The sequence below is a fragment of the Panicum virgatum genome, chromosome 2K (genome assembly GCF_016808335.1).
Source record: "Panicum virgatum strain AP13 chromosome 2K, P.virgatum_v5, whole genome shotgun sequence".
NCBI lineage: Eukaryota > Viridiplantae > Streptophyta > Magnoliopsida > Poales > Poaceae > Panicum > Panicum virgatum.
Genome location: NC_053137.1, coordinates 49,469,681 through 49,482,167, shown reverse-complemented (window position 1 = coordinate 49,482,167; position 12,487 = coordinate 49,469,681). Strand labels below are relative to the sequence as shown.

At 52.8% G+C, this 12,487-nt stretch overlaps 2 pseudogenes; one reads left to right on the top strand and one right to left on the bottom strand.

Moving 5' to 3' along the window:
- The first annotated feature begins 160 nt into the window (after positions 1-160).
- Positions 161-3,423, top strand: LOC120695392 (annotated as a pseudogene).
- Positions 3,424-5,495: 2,072 nt separating this feature from the next.
- Positions 5,496-11,640, bottom strand: LOC120695391 (annotated as a pseudogene).
- Between the last annotated feature and the right edge of the window lie 847 nt (positions 11,641-12,487).

Sequence of the window (12,487 nt, the reverse complement as noted above, 5' to 3'; positions counted from 1 at the left end):
AATCCCAACTAAACCCTAATCCCCACCTCCTTCTTCTTTCTCCCTCCTCCCTCCCACTGCCCACCACCACCTACAGCCGAAGGCTGCCCCGCGGCTGTGTGCCGCGGCCCCGTGGCACCGACGGTCGTGCGCCGCCGCGCCCCTGACCTGGACAACCCCCATGCTTGCGGCCCCGCCGCCGCCTGCCGCCGGGGGCTGCCCCGCGGCCGTGCGCCGCCGTCCCACGGCCCCGACGTCCCGGCAGCGCCGCTCCCTTGGTCTGGAAAACCGTCGCGCCTACGGCCCCGCCGTCGTCCCCCGCGTCGCCGCCCGCCTGCTCCGAGCACCCCACCACCTGCTGCGCACCGCCGCCTGCTCCGCCGCCACCTCCTCCTGCTCCGCCGCGAGTCTACTCCGCCGCCGCCAGCTCCGCCACCGCGCCCGCGTCGCCGTCTCACCGGCCCGCCGCCATCGGCCGCCGTCGGAGAAGAAGAAGGTGGGGTTCAACATTTTCGAAGTGTTAGTTCAACATTTTCAAACGATTGGTTCAACATTTTTAAAATTATAGTTCAATATTTTCAGAATGCTAATTCAACATTTTTTCAGTAAAATTGTCGGTGGCCTGACCCGGCGGTCCGGACCCAACCAGTGATGATGCTGCGTGTTCCTCGTCCCAGATGTTGATGCAAGAGGCAATACGGTAACACACGGGTTTATCCTGGTTCCGGCCGTGGGGCCGTACGTCCAGCAAAGGGGTGTGCGAGAGCACTGTACTATCTTGCACCGGAGGTGCCTATAGTAGGGGGTACAGGCGAGGCGAGAGAGGGGGGAAGCTCCCAAGTCTCTGCTAGAGGAGTTGATTGAGGCGAGTGCCAAAATCGGGTTTCAGAGGAGCGTGTGTGCTCTGCTAGTAGTACGAAATGATGTATCCTACCGAATGGGCCGACCGCGACCCCCTTAAAGGAAGCCCGCCTCCTCCTTTTATAGACACAAGGAGGGACGGTGTACATGCGCAGGGGATCGTGGAAGTCGTCGTCTTTTCCCCGAATCGCGGGGGTGCAGTGGTCGAGCACTGTGGGAAGTACACTGTGGGGCATGGCGTCGGTGTGGCAGTCGTCCTGGGCATCGTCCTCGGCCTTGCGGAGATCGCGCCGGTGTCCTGACAGCCCCAGAAGGCGGCGTGGTCGTCGCTATAGCGTGTACCGTCTTCCAGGTGTGGCGTGGCGGCGTTCCATGGGCCCTGCAGGACAGAGTCTTGCATATATATGTGCACCAGCGGTAGTGGGGCACGTGGCGGTCCCCCCTGGGTGGAGTGCTAGCGTGTGCGCTAAGGGGGTCCGGGAGTCACGTGGAGGTCCCGGACCCCTCGAGGGGGGAGGTCCGGGCCTCCGGCTGCTAGTGCTGAGCATTCCTCCTTGGGGGACACGTGGCGACGCCGGATCCCTTCCCGAGCAAGGGACGGGTCTGGGGCCGTTGGTGTGGTGAGGTGGAGTCCGGACAGCAGGAGTTGGCAGAATAGTAACGGGAGCTGTGCCGAGCACGTCTTGTACCGCGTCGCAGGTTCCCACAGTGTTGCCACAGCGTCCGGGATGGCGGAGCAATGACCGGAGTTGGCGGACGTGACTCCGGTCACAACCACTGTTGGGAATGGCGGCCTGACGCCGTCTGACCTGGGTGCTGTGGAGGAGTGGTTGGCATTTAATGCCTCCGTACGACGGGCGGGTGAGCGGAAGGGCCGTTTGTCCTTTTCGTCGAGGGGTGGCCTCAAGCGAGACGGAGACGATTCGCCCCACTCGAGAGTAGGTTCGCTACCCTCGAACGAGGCGGAGACGATTCGCCTCCCCAAGGGTAGGCTCGCTACCCTCGAGCGAGGCGGAGACGCGGGGCGCGGTCGAGGGTCTCGATGGTAGCCCTCGAGCGAGACGGAGATCACCCCACGGGTCCGAGAGGGGTGCGGATGGGCCGCGTGCTGGGCTTCTTTAAGTCATTTCCTTTCTTCCAGATTGGAAGGAGACCGTAGGCCTTCGTGGGCTCAGTTGCCTAATATATGTTTGCATTTTTAGGGTGATTTTAGTACCCCGATTAGGGTGCCCCTAATCGTGGTCCCCGACAAAAATGTTGAATACACTGTTAGATGGGCATTAGTGGGCTTTATAGGTGAGTTGCTTACACTACTGGAAAATAAGCCAAAGGTCCAGGCCAAAAGTACCAGCTCATATTGCAACCGGTACTAATACTAGGCATTGGTACCGGTTGAAACATCAGCCGGTATTCTTGGTCTGCGTCAAGCGCCGGAAAATTACGCCGCGTCAGAAATCGGTACCAATTAAATATCAAAGATACCGGTTAATACCATGAGCATGTTCCGATTGGTCCAAACATAAATGGAACCGGATAATAATAAGAACTGGTGCCTTTGGAGCAGCCATTAGCACCGGGTCAAGTCATGACCGGGTGCCAATGCATGCCTTGTCCGATATTTTGAAGTCCTGGCCGTCGGCACTGAGCTCTCATCTCTCTACCCCCTCATTTTTCTACCTCTCATCTCTCTCTCCCTCATCCTCGGTGCGAGGGTCTCCGCGGCGGCGACCGGTTCCACCTCCCCGGTCACTCTCTCTCCTCCCTTCCTCTCTCTCCACGCGCGCCGCCCCTCCCTGCTCCGGCCCCTCCCCTCCCCCCTCCACCGGCGAGCACCCGCGCAGCCTCCTGGAGTTCGCCGCCGTGCACGGGCCGGCGGCGGAGGGGCAGGGCCGAGGAGCGGCCTACCCCAACGGTGGAGTGGCGGGCCGAGGAGCGGCGGAGGCCGGCACAGGCGTGGGGCGGGGCGAGCCTCCTCTGCTCCCTCCGCGCCGCCCCTCCCCTGCTCCGGCCCTGCTCGCCGCGGCACATCCACTAGCGAGGTCCCGGAGGCGGAGCAGGGGACCTCTCCTCCCTGCTAGCCGGCGGATCTCGGCGGCGGAGCACATCAAGGACACGGCGCAGCACGCCAAGGACCGGGCGTCGGACGTGGCGGGGCACGCGGCGGGCAAGGGCCACGACGCCAAGGAGGCGACGTAGCAGAAGGCGTCCGACACCGGCAGCTACCTGGGCCAGAAGACCGACGAGGCCAAGCACAAGGCCGGCGAGACCACCGAGGCCACCAAGCACAAGGCAGGGGAGACCACCGAGGCCACCAAGCAGAAGGCCAGCGAGACCACCAAGGCCGCCAAGCACAAGACCGCCGAGGCCGCCAAGCACAAGACCGCCGAGGCCCTCGAGGTCGCCAAGCACAAGGCCGGCGAGTACGCCAAGGAGAGCGCCGTCGCCGGCAAGGACAAGACCGGCAGCGTCATCCAGTGGGCGAGCGAGAAGCTGCCGCCGTGGGTGTTTTTTTTCTTATTTTTCTGGAATAGAGATGCATATCGAATTGTATGGATTGTATCTAGTGATCGATTCTTTGAATGATTTGTGAAATCTATGAATTGTATCTATATTTTGTGGTTGATTTTTTGAATGATTGGTGGGGGTGCGAGGGGATCGGGAGAGGATGCGAGGGAATGGGGAGTGGATGCGGAACGCCCGTGGCGACCTTTGGTACCGGTTACTATTTCCAACCGGTACCGAAGAAGACTTTAGGCACTGGTTAAAAAACCCGGTATCCTAGACCAACGCCTTTGGTACCGGTTCGAAATCCGGTACCGGGGTATCGGTTCGAAATCCGGTACGTCTCTTTTAAACCGTGCCCACGGCCTTTTTTCTAGTAGTGTTAGCCATCTTCCACACGGATAGAGGCGCTGCCAAGCCGACGCGTCTTCCGGCTCGCCCCTCGCCCTTCTGCTCCGCTCGACACGTCGGTTGGTCGCCCAGGCACCCACTCGGCCTACTCCAGGTTGCTTCTTGTCTCCGCCGGCGGCCAGCACTCCACGGACGGGAGTCGGGGAGCAACAGTGGTGCAGGGACAGCGGCCAGACGGCCAACCCAAGTGGTATGCTTTTTCTGTCTTGATCTTTCTCTGAGTTCAACGTGGAGAAGCTTGTCAAATTGGCAAGGATCTGATGCTGATTTCTCCGACGATGATCTTTCGAATATAAAGGATCAACTTGAAACCTTTATTCTTCGTGTTAGAAGAGTTGATGACTTTACTGGTTGCTGTGATTTTGAGAGTTTTGCAGTGAAGATGGTTGAAACTAAAAGACATAGGATGTTTCCATTGGTCTATCGTCTAGTTGAACGAGCACCGCTCCTTCCGGTCGCAACAACATATGTGGAAAGAGTCTTTGCGGTTATGCAAATTATAAAAACTGAACGACGCAATAAGATTAGACTAGCTCAATGATTTAATAATATGCTACAACGAGAAGGAGATATTTAAAGAACTTGATGAGGAAGCAATCATGAAGGGCTTTCAAGCCTTGAAACATCGGAGGATGAATCTTCCTCGGCTAGCTCGTCGCACTTAGTGCTTGTAAGGTATGTTTATCTAATCGTCTACTTACCAATGCCCAATATTTTCATACAATTTGTGACTCATGAGTTGATATATAGTAAATTTATGCATATTCGATGATTATATTTTTTACACAAATGAGTGATGATAGGTTCGCCATAGGTAGATTTTAATTCTGGCTCCGCCACTGAGGACGGATGAGGCGACGAGCGGGGGACGAGGCGAGGGGGTTAACGAGGCGTGGCGCTGAACCTGACGATAGAAATGCAACGAGACTACGAGAGAGGAGATAATACGTTCGTTGATTCGGGCCGGTCTTCTCTTCATATAGGCCCACATGCGAGTCGCTCACTAAGGCATGTGTGAACAGGCCCATCGTTGAATTGGTTTCTTGCCTCGTTGCCGGTTCCTAGAAAAATAAAAATAGTTTGTCTTTTTCCTTAAAAAAAGTATTGATTGCCTTAAAACGAAGGACGAGTCTTTGCATAGGTAGTCGCTTACACTGATGGTAAAAAAAAATGCAGCCGGAGGGTGAATGGACTCCGCCGTTCTTTTATTAAGAGGAAGTAATTCGGCTTCTTTTAGTCGCGAAAAAGCTCTTGAACCTTGGCCCATATCCGAGAGGGCCATGCCTTGCTCTGACCCATGCCCGAGAGGATTATTTCCTTGTGGCGAGCACAACGAGAGAGTTTTTATTACCTGCAGGCGAAAATTCACCCCAACCAAAATTCGAACTCGTGACCTACGGAATGTGTCCAGCTGCTATCGCCGCTTGGACCAGCAACCTTAGGCCCGATGGTAAAGACAACAACTGTTTGCGGCCAACACGTTACACATCGATGCTCCTCACAATACAATAGTCTCACGGTACAGAATAACGCGCGTAGTCTCCGATTACAACGCCATGGATGTCCCCTGATTACACGTGCCTCATTGGACTCGACACACGACCCTTATTGGACTCGAATACTCGATAGCCCCCACTTAGACTCCTAATTGCAACAGACTGAAAACGCACAAGACACCAGCTTGACTAATAATTGAACAAGCAGACAAGACTATAGGCCCCGCTGAAACCATTAATTGGCCCTCAAATAACTTGAACAGCATCGTCCTGCTTCGGCCTCCCTTCTGATTCCACCTGCTCACCATCCGGTGGTGAAATGATGGCACGGCTCCGCGAGCTGTCCAGCGTGATGTACCCGTTGTGGATCATCCACTGCATGCTCCAATGGTGGTTCACGTTCTTCAGCATCAGTACGCCCACCCAAAGGTCGCTCGCCCGTAGACGTCCTGCTGCACCAGCAAAAAACCTCTGGTAGTCCCGCTTACTCGCTCCCCGCACGTTCCACTCGGCGACCCACTCCACTCCCCTGCAGATCAATCAGCACATCACATAAAAATCACACGAGGAATCGAAGAAAATTGAAGGGCGATGAGCAGATGAGAGCTTACATTGCTTACGCACCCACGAACGTGAGAGGGCGCCCGTTCCGCTTCGTGACGGCGGCGAGGTCGGAGGAGCGGTTCCTCCTCACGAAGTCGATGTTCTCGTCGGTGGTGAGGCGGTCGAACGCGCCGCTGAAGAGGTTGCAGTAGTGCACGTCGAGGACGGCGCCGGAGAAGCGCCCGGCGAACGGGAGGAGCTCGGCCTCGTCGGCGGCGAGCCTGGCCGGCATGACCACGTACGCCTTCCGCGCGTGCCGCCGCACGGCGTCGTAGCCGAGCCGGTAGTATCTCGTCAGGGTGGGGAGCGCCACGCCAGGCGCCCGCGGCGAGTTGAGCAGCGACACCGCCAGGAGATTGGGGCTCTTCACGTACCTGCAGTAGTGTACGCCGTCATGCGTGCGATCGATTTCGTTAGTTAATTGATGGGTTAATTATGTTCGGGAACGTATTAGTGCAAACCACAGCCTTTGTGAAAATCCGTGTAAACCACGACAAAAAAATCGTCTAAATTCAGCAAAAAAATCGTCTAAATTCACCAAAAAAATCACACAAGTACATAATATGATGGTACACAACCTTGTCAAATATCTTATCAAAACTTGACTTTGTTTGTGAGATATAAAAATAACAAATTTCAAGCCAGAAAGCTGTTCAGATGATTTGTTAGAAATTTCTTATTTTTATATCTCACAAACGAAGTCGAGTTTGGACAAGATATTTTACAACATTGTATATCATCATATCATCTACATGCCAGATTTTTTTGGTGAATTTAGACGATTTTTTTTGCCGTGGTTTGCACGAGTTTTCACAAAGTTGTAGTTTGCACCAGATATGTTCCCATTATGTTCAGCTTTAATATGAGAATGGAAGTAGAATTACTAAGTTTCTATTATTAGATTTTATGATGGTGATCCGGTTACCTTGACGCGAGGAAGTCAATGACCTGCACGGTTTGGGCTATGCTTTCCTCTGTGGCGCCCCAGTCTTGCGAGCCGTCTCTGGTTGCACTGTGCTCATAGGGGTTCTGGGACCCCGGCGCAGCGTGCAAGTCCACAATAACATCCAGGTTGTACTTCCTATGTATATGGACACAATTTCATTAAGGAGCAAATGAAAAAGTTGGGTTGATATATACTGTATGTGTGTGTTCCTTGTTCAACTGGAAATAAGATCTGCAGAGAAACTTGATGCTTACTCTGCCCAGCGGAATGCATTGTCCCAGGCCTGGAGAGATCCTCCAACAAAAGGATGCGGAGGGCGCGGGTCGCTGGCAATCCACCACCCAACTGGGATTCTCACCGCGTTCAGTCCGCTTGATGCGATGAAACTGAAGTTGCTCTCGGTTATGAATGTGCGCCAGTGATTCTGCAAGACAAACAGGAAAGTTAAAATGTTTAATGTATTCAAATATTATTTTTTTATGTAGATTTTACAATGTTTGAGGAGGCGTTGGGAGTCATTTCATGTGTCTATGATTTGTGGATCCAATTAAGGATAGGCGTTGGAAGGCATCAACGAGAAGGCATCGAGAAGCGTTTCAATGTGTCTATGGTCGGTGGCCCCGTAGATGCCGTAACGCCTCCCAACACTTCCCAATATCTCAAAGTTTAGAGGATTAGAAATTACATGGCAATTGCTTTTTTGTAGTTATATTTTTTAATGAATGGTTAAAGAGTAAACTCATAATTTTAATGAGTAAGATGAATATTTGTTTAAAGAAAAAGATGAACATATTCATATTGAGGTTCCTCGTCCTCTCCTTCTGACTCCGCCCGCGCCGTGCTTGTCGGCCGCGACGCTCGCCAGGCCGCCCGCGCCGTGCTCGCCGTCGCCCCCGTCGTCGTGGCGCTTGCCAGGACGCCCGTCGACCGCCTCGCCGCCGACCTCCTCAGATGCGCCATCAAGATGCTCCACGTCCTCAACGCCGCGTCGTTCACGCTTGCCTCGCTTCGGGCCAGGCTCACCGCCACTACATGCCTCCTCACCTGGCGTTGCACCGCGCGTACCTTGCCCGCGCGCGCAGGGCCATCGCTCTTCCCGGACGACGCCAAGACCGGCGCTGGCGGCTCCCCAACCTCGCTATCCTCCCGCACCATGCAGACGCTCTCCTTCAGAGTCTCGAAGAAACGCCATGGCGGCGCACCTCGCGCTGCCGCCGCTGGCTGCAGCGGTGCAGCCTCGGGCTCGCGCTGTACACCATGAGCTCCATCCTCGTCTTAGCCATGTGGGCGCTCGTCGCCGCGGCGCCGTGCCAGGACCTTTCGTCCGCGGCCGTCAGACCCCGTCAGACCTGGTCCGGAGGATGCTCGACCCGGACCCCTCCATCAGGCTCACGGCGAGGTAGGTCCTGGAGCATCCGTGGCTCAAGAACACGGACGCGGCGCCCAACGTGTCCCTGGGCGACGTCGTGCGGGCACGGCTGCAGCAGTTCTCCGCAATGAACAAGTTCAAGAAGAAGGCGCTAGGCGTGGTGGCACGCAGCCTCCCCGTGGAGGAGCTGGACAAGTTGTGCAGATGTGCATGGACAAGGACCAGAACGGTAACCTGTCGCTGGAGGAGCTGCTCATGGACGGACTCCACATCAACAGCCTGTCGGTGCCGGAGTTGGAGATCCGGATGCTCATGGAGAAGCGGCGGACACGGACGTCAACGGGACGCTGGACTGCGACGAGTTCGTGACCGTGTCACATCAGGACTTCGAGCTCATGCATGATGAAGGCCAACACGGACTTGACGAACGGCTCGCGCCACCACTCCACAGCCAACTTCAACAGCCTCAGCCGGAAGCTCTGCAAGGACTTGTCGTCAAGGCGGACACGGACGAGGCCGACCGTGCGTCGGGAGGAGGCGGTGGGGGAATTTGGGGTATCCAATCACTATTGTACCCTTCAATAATTAATATTAATTAAAAATAATATTATGGGTAGGCATTGGAAAGTATTAGGAAGTATTTCCAAACATTATAAAAGGTCTCAGCTTTTAAATATTATTTTTTTTCGAAAAAGAAGAGTTCCTAAAGGGTAAACAGAGCAGCCACTCTCCACGCACTGTAATTTAATGCATGCCCAAGATGTCAAAGATGAAAGATTCAGATAAATAAATTTAGAACAGGTGGAGGCTGACATAAGAGCAGTGTTATCTCTTACCCTGAGCACCTGTCTGGCCTTTCTTATGCCATAGCCATTGCATAGCTGATATTCCCCTTGTAAATGGGCAACACTATTTATCACAAAAACTGATGGGTCATCATCACCCCAGTTTGTGTACTCACTGTGGTCGGCTGTCACGGAATCCATGGTCTTTGCCTGACAGCACAGGAAAAATCAACATTATATATATTGTCAAGCACAAACCTATATACTATGTTTTAAGAAAACTCTAGATAGCTTCAGACGAACATGGTAGGGATCATCTTCTTTGAACGGTATATGTGTTTCTCTGAATGTTAGGCAGTAATTGTAGTTCTGACTTAATTTATCTTAACTAATTATACAAGCTATAGTGTCGATTAGGTACCTGCAAGAAGAACCCATTTGGCGCCCTGATGTGCACCCGGTTCTTGTCGCCGTCCCGGCGCACGAGCTGGAACGTCTCCGAGGGTGAAAGTGATCGGGTGTTCTAGTCTAAGAGGAGGAGAGAGTGAATTAGGCTTGCTAAAACTTTTAATCTATGGCTACAACTAGTTTGCACAAAAATTTAAACTAAAACAAATTATTTATATGTGCAACTACGATTCTTCTAGTATGAAATTTTCATCCCAAAAAGAATTTTGCAACATATAGCCAATCCTAGCAAAATACTATACTAAGAAAGTAAAGGCACACAAATTGCAATATGAAATGCGGAAACTTAAAGGGGAGGAATGAGAGGAAGCAAACTCTCGACACGAGGATTTATCCCGTGGTTCGGATTACTACAAAGGCGCCCCTACATCCACGTTATTGAAGCACTCACGAAGAGTATCGCTTCCCGGCAATCAAGTCTCTTCCGTGAACACAATCACGGTCACCTTGATTCCGCTTTCCACTAAGGGAGTTTGCCCACGAAGGAGGGGTCTTCGTCCCCCGCACAATGTTGTCGACGCCGTTCCACACCAAGCCGGAGGATCGTTGACGTGTCGGCGAGCCACCAATGCTCCAAGGGGCCGGCGCACCGAGATACAATGGTTGGTTCACTCAAGAACCGCAGCACAAGGATCTCGACCTTGCTTACTCACTCACTCAAAAGCTAATCTAGCACTCACACTCACAAAGCTAGTGATAAACCTAAAGATTTGTTCAATATGCACTTGGGTTAGATTGGAGGTGTTCTTCAATGTGTATGAGGTCTCTCTAGTCTCCAGCCAGCTTCAAATGGCCGCGGGAACACATATATATAGCCCTCCAACTTGAACTAGCCGTTTAGAGCCGTTGGCCAGTTTTCTGCGTAGGCATCGGAACTTCCGGTGCTGAGGACATCGGTTCTTCCGGTCACTCTTCGCTCTAAAATAGTCGTTGGCTTCTCTGACACAGCTGCAGCAATCTTCAGAGACCATCGGTTGAACCGATACTAGGACATCGGTTAAACCGGTGACACTTGATCTTCATGTAGCCGTTGTACTTGATCCTTCTCTGCTGACGTCATTGCACCGATGCATTGCTCCGGTGGGCATCGGTTCTTCCGGTGCTGAAGGCCTGGCTGCTGCGCACTTGACATTGTCTCTAGACAATAGTACGTTGATTGCACCGATGCCTCTGAGTGACCCGTTGGTTAAACCGGTGCTACTGAGTTTTTCTCACTTGGCTCAGTATGCATGCCCAATTACACCGATACAGTGGTGTCGGTTTTTCCGACAACCATCGGATGTTTCGATGGTGGGGCATCGGTTAAACCGGTGCAGCAGAAACTGTATCTTTTCTGAATTTCCACTATATTTTGGCACCTCTACGACTGATTGGACTTGTCATCTTGATGGTGGATTGGACATGGCGTTTCGACGATAGATTGGACATTGCGTCTTGACGATGAATTAGACGTGTTGAATCATATCCATGGGACCCAAAGACTCCTACAAATGTGATCTCACAAACTTGTTAGTCCCATTGATTATGTTGTCACTCAATCATCAAAATCACAAATAATAGTCTAGATGGGGCCATGTTAGGGCCCCGGCGTCGGGCGTGGTGGCCGTCGCGAGACTCTGCCGGCGCCGTCGACGCCCAAGAACTGGTTGCCGAACACGCGGAAGTTGAACGTCGTCTCATCGATCCTCCACAGCTGTATGGACACGGAAAGTTTGGTTTGAGGAGGAACTGGCTGTTGTGTGTGACAGCGCCCATGCACGCACATTTCAGGCGACCATCGACTGACCTTGAAGGTCTCCCAGCTGGACGGCTGCTCCCGGTCGGCGACGATGGCGCTGCCGCCGCCTTGCACGGCGGCGAGGTACCTGTTCTGGGCCACGGACTTGAACTGGAGCTGGGTGCCATCCTGCACAAAGGCGCACGCACGCACGGACGACGTTCCACGGGATGCCCGTTCAGGATTATATTATTACGGTTTTTTATTACAAAGGTATACGTGTACTAAATAAAGTCATTGCGTACAAGGAGGTCGTTGTTGGGAATGCCGTCGAAGAGCGATGGCTTGACCCAGCCCTCCGTCACGAGCCAGCCGCCGAGGCTCACCGCCCGGACTCGCGGCCGCCGCGCCGCCCCTGCCTCCGCCAGCGTCCTCCTGGCGCCGGCGGATTGGAGGAGGAGCCAGGACGAGCAGAGGACGAGGAGGAGAACCGGGAGTCTCATGGTGGTGCTGGTGACAACTAGCTATAGGATGGTCACTAAACTAACCAATCACCTCGCTGCTGTGGTGGAGCATGGCCATGCATAGCTCACTATTTATATATGGACGCGGAGGAGCGAGCCTGCTTTGCTCCCCGGCTGCTTATCCTTGATCGCGTTCGGTACAGTAGGGATAAAAAATGCTGGGAAGAGTAGACCCGACTGGAGTGGCGGGTACTGTTCTGACGTGTCCATATGATGAGTGTATGGGTCTTGTTTGGTTACAGGGATTTTTTTAAGTCCCTATTATATTAAAAGAAATCTTACTATTTTATAGTATCAAATAAAATATGTTTATAAATGTTTTTTGACAGCTGAGTGCTAATTCGTGAGACGAATCTAATGAGCCTAATTATTTCATAATTTACTACAGTGATGCTACAGTAACCATTCGTTAATTATGAATTAATATACCTCATTAGATTCATCTCGCAGTTTAGCCCTATGGTTCTGCAGTTAGTTTTATAATTAATCTTTATTTAATACTTTTAAATATTAAAATTCTACATGATCTACAGTAGCTCCCGGAAGCAAACAACTCCTGAGGCCGACCCCATTTTCTCCTGCGTGCGTACGCATGTTCGGCGGCAGAAGGCTTGAGTACGACGACTGAAGAGGTTACGGCGCTGCATGCGCGTGCGTATACTAAACATTGCGTTTGGTTTTTTTTGAGTTTACTAAGACAAAGATGGTTCAGACAGTTTTGCGGTGCTGGCATCAAACCAGCATTCAATATAACCCAAGCACCAGATGTCCAGATATTACTACTACAAAAACAGACTTTTGTCCCGGTTCCACAAGACCATTTTGT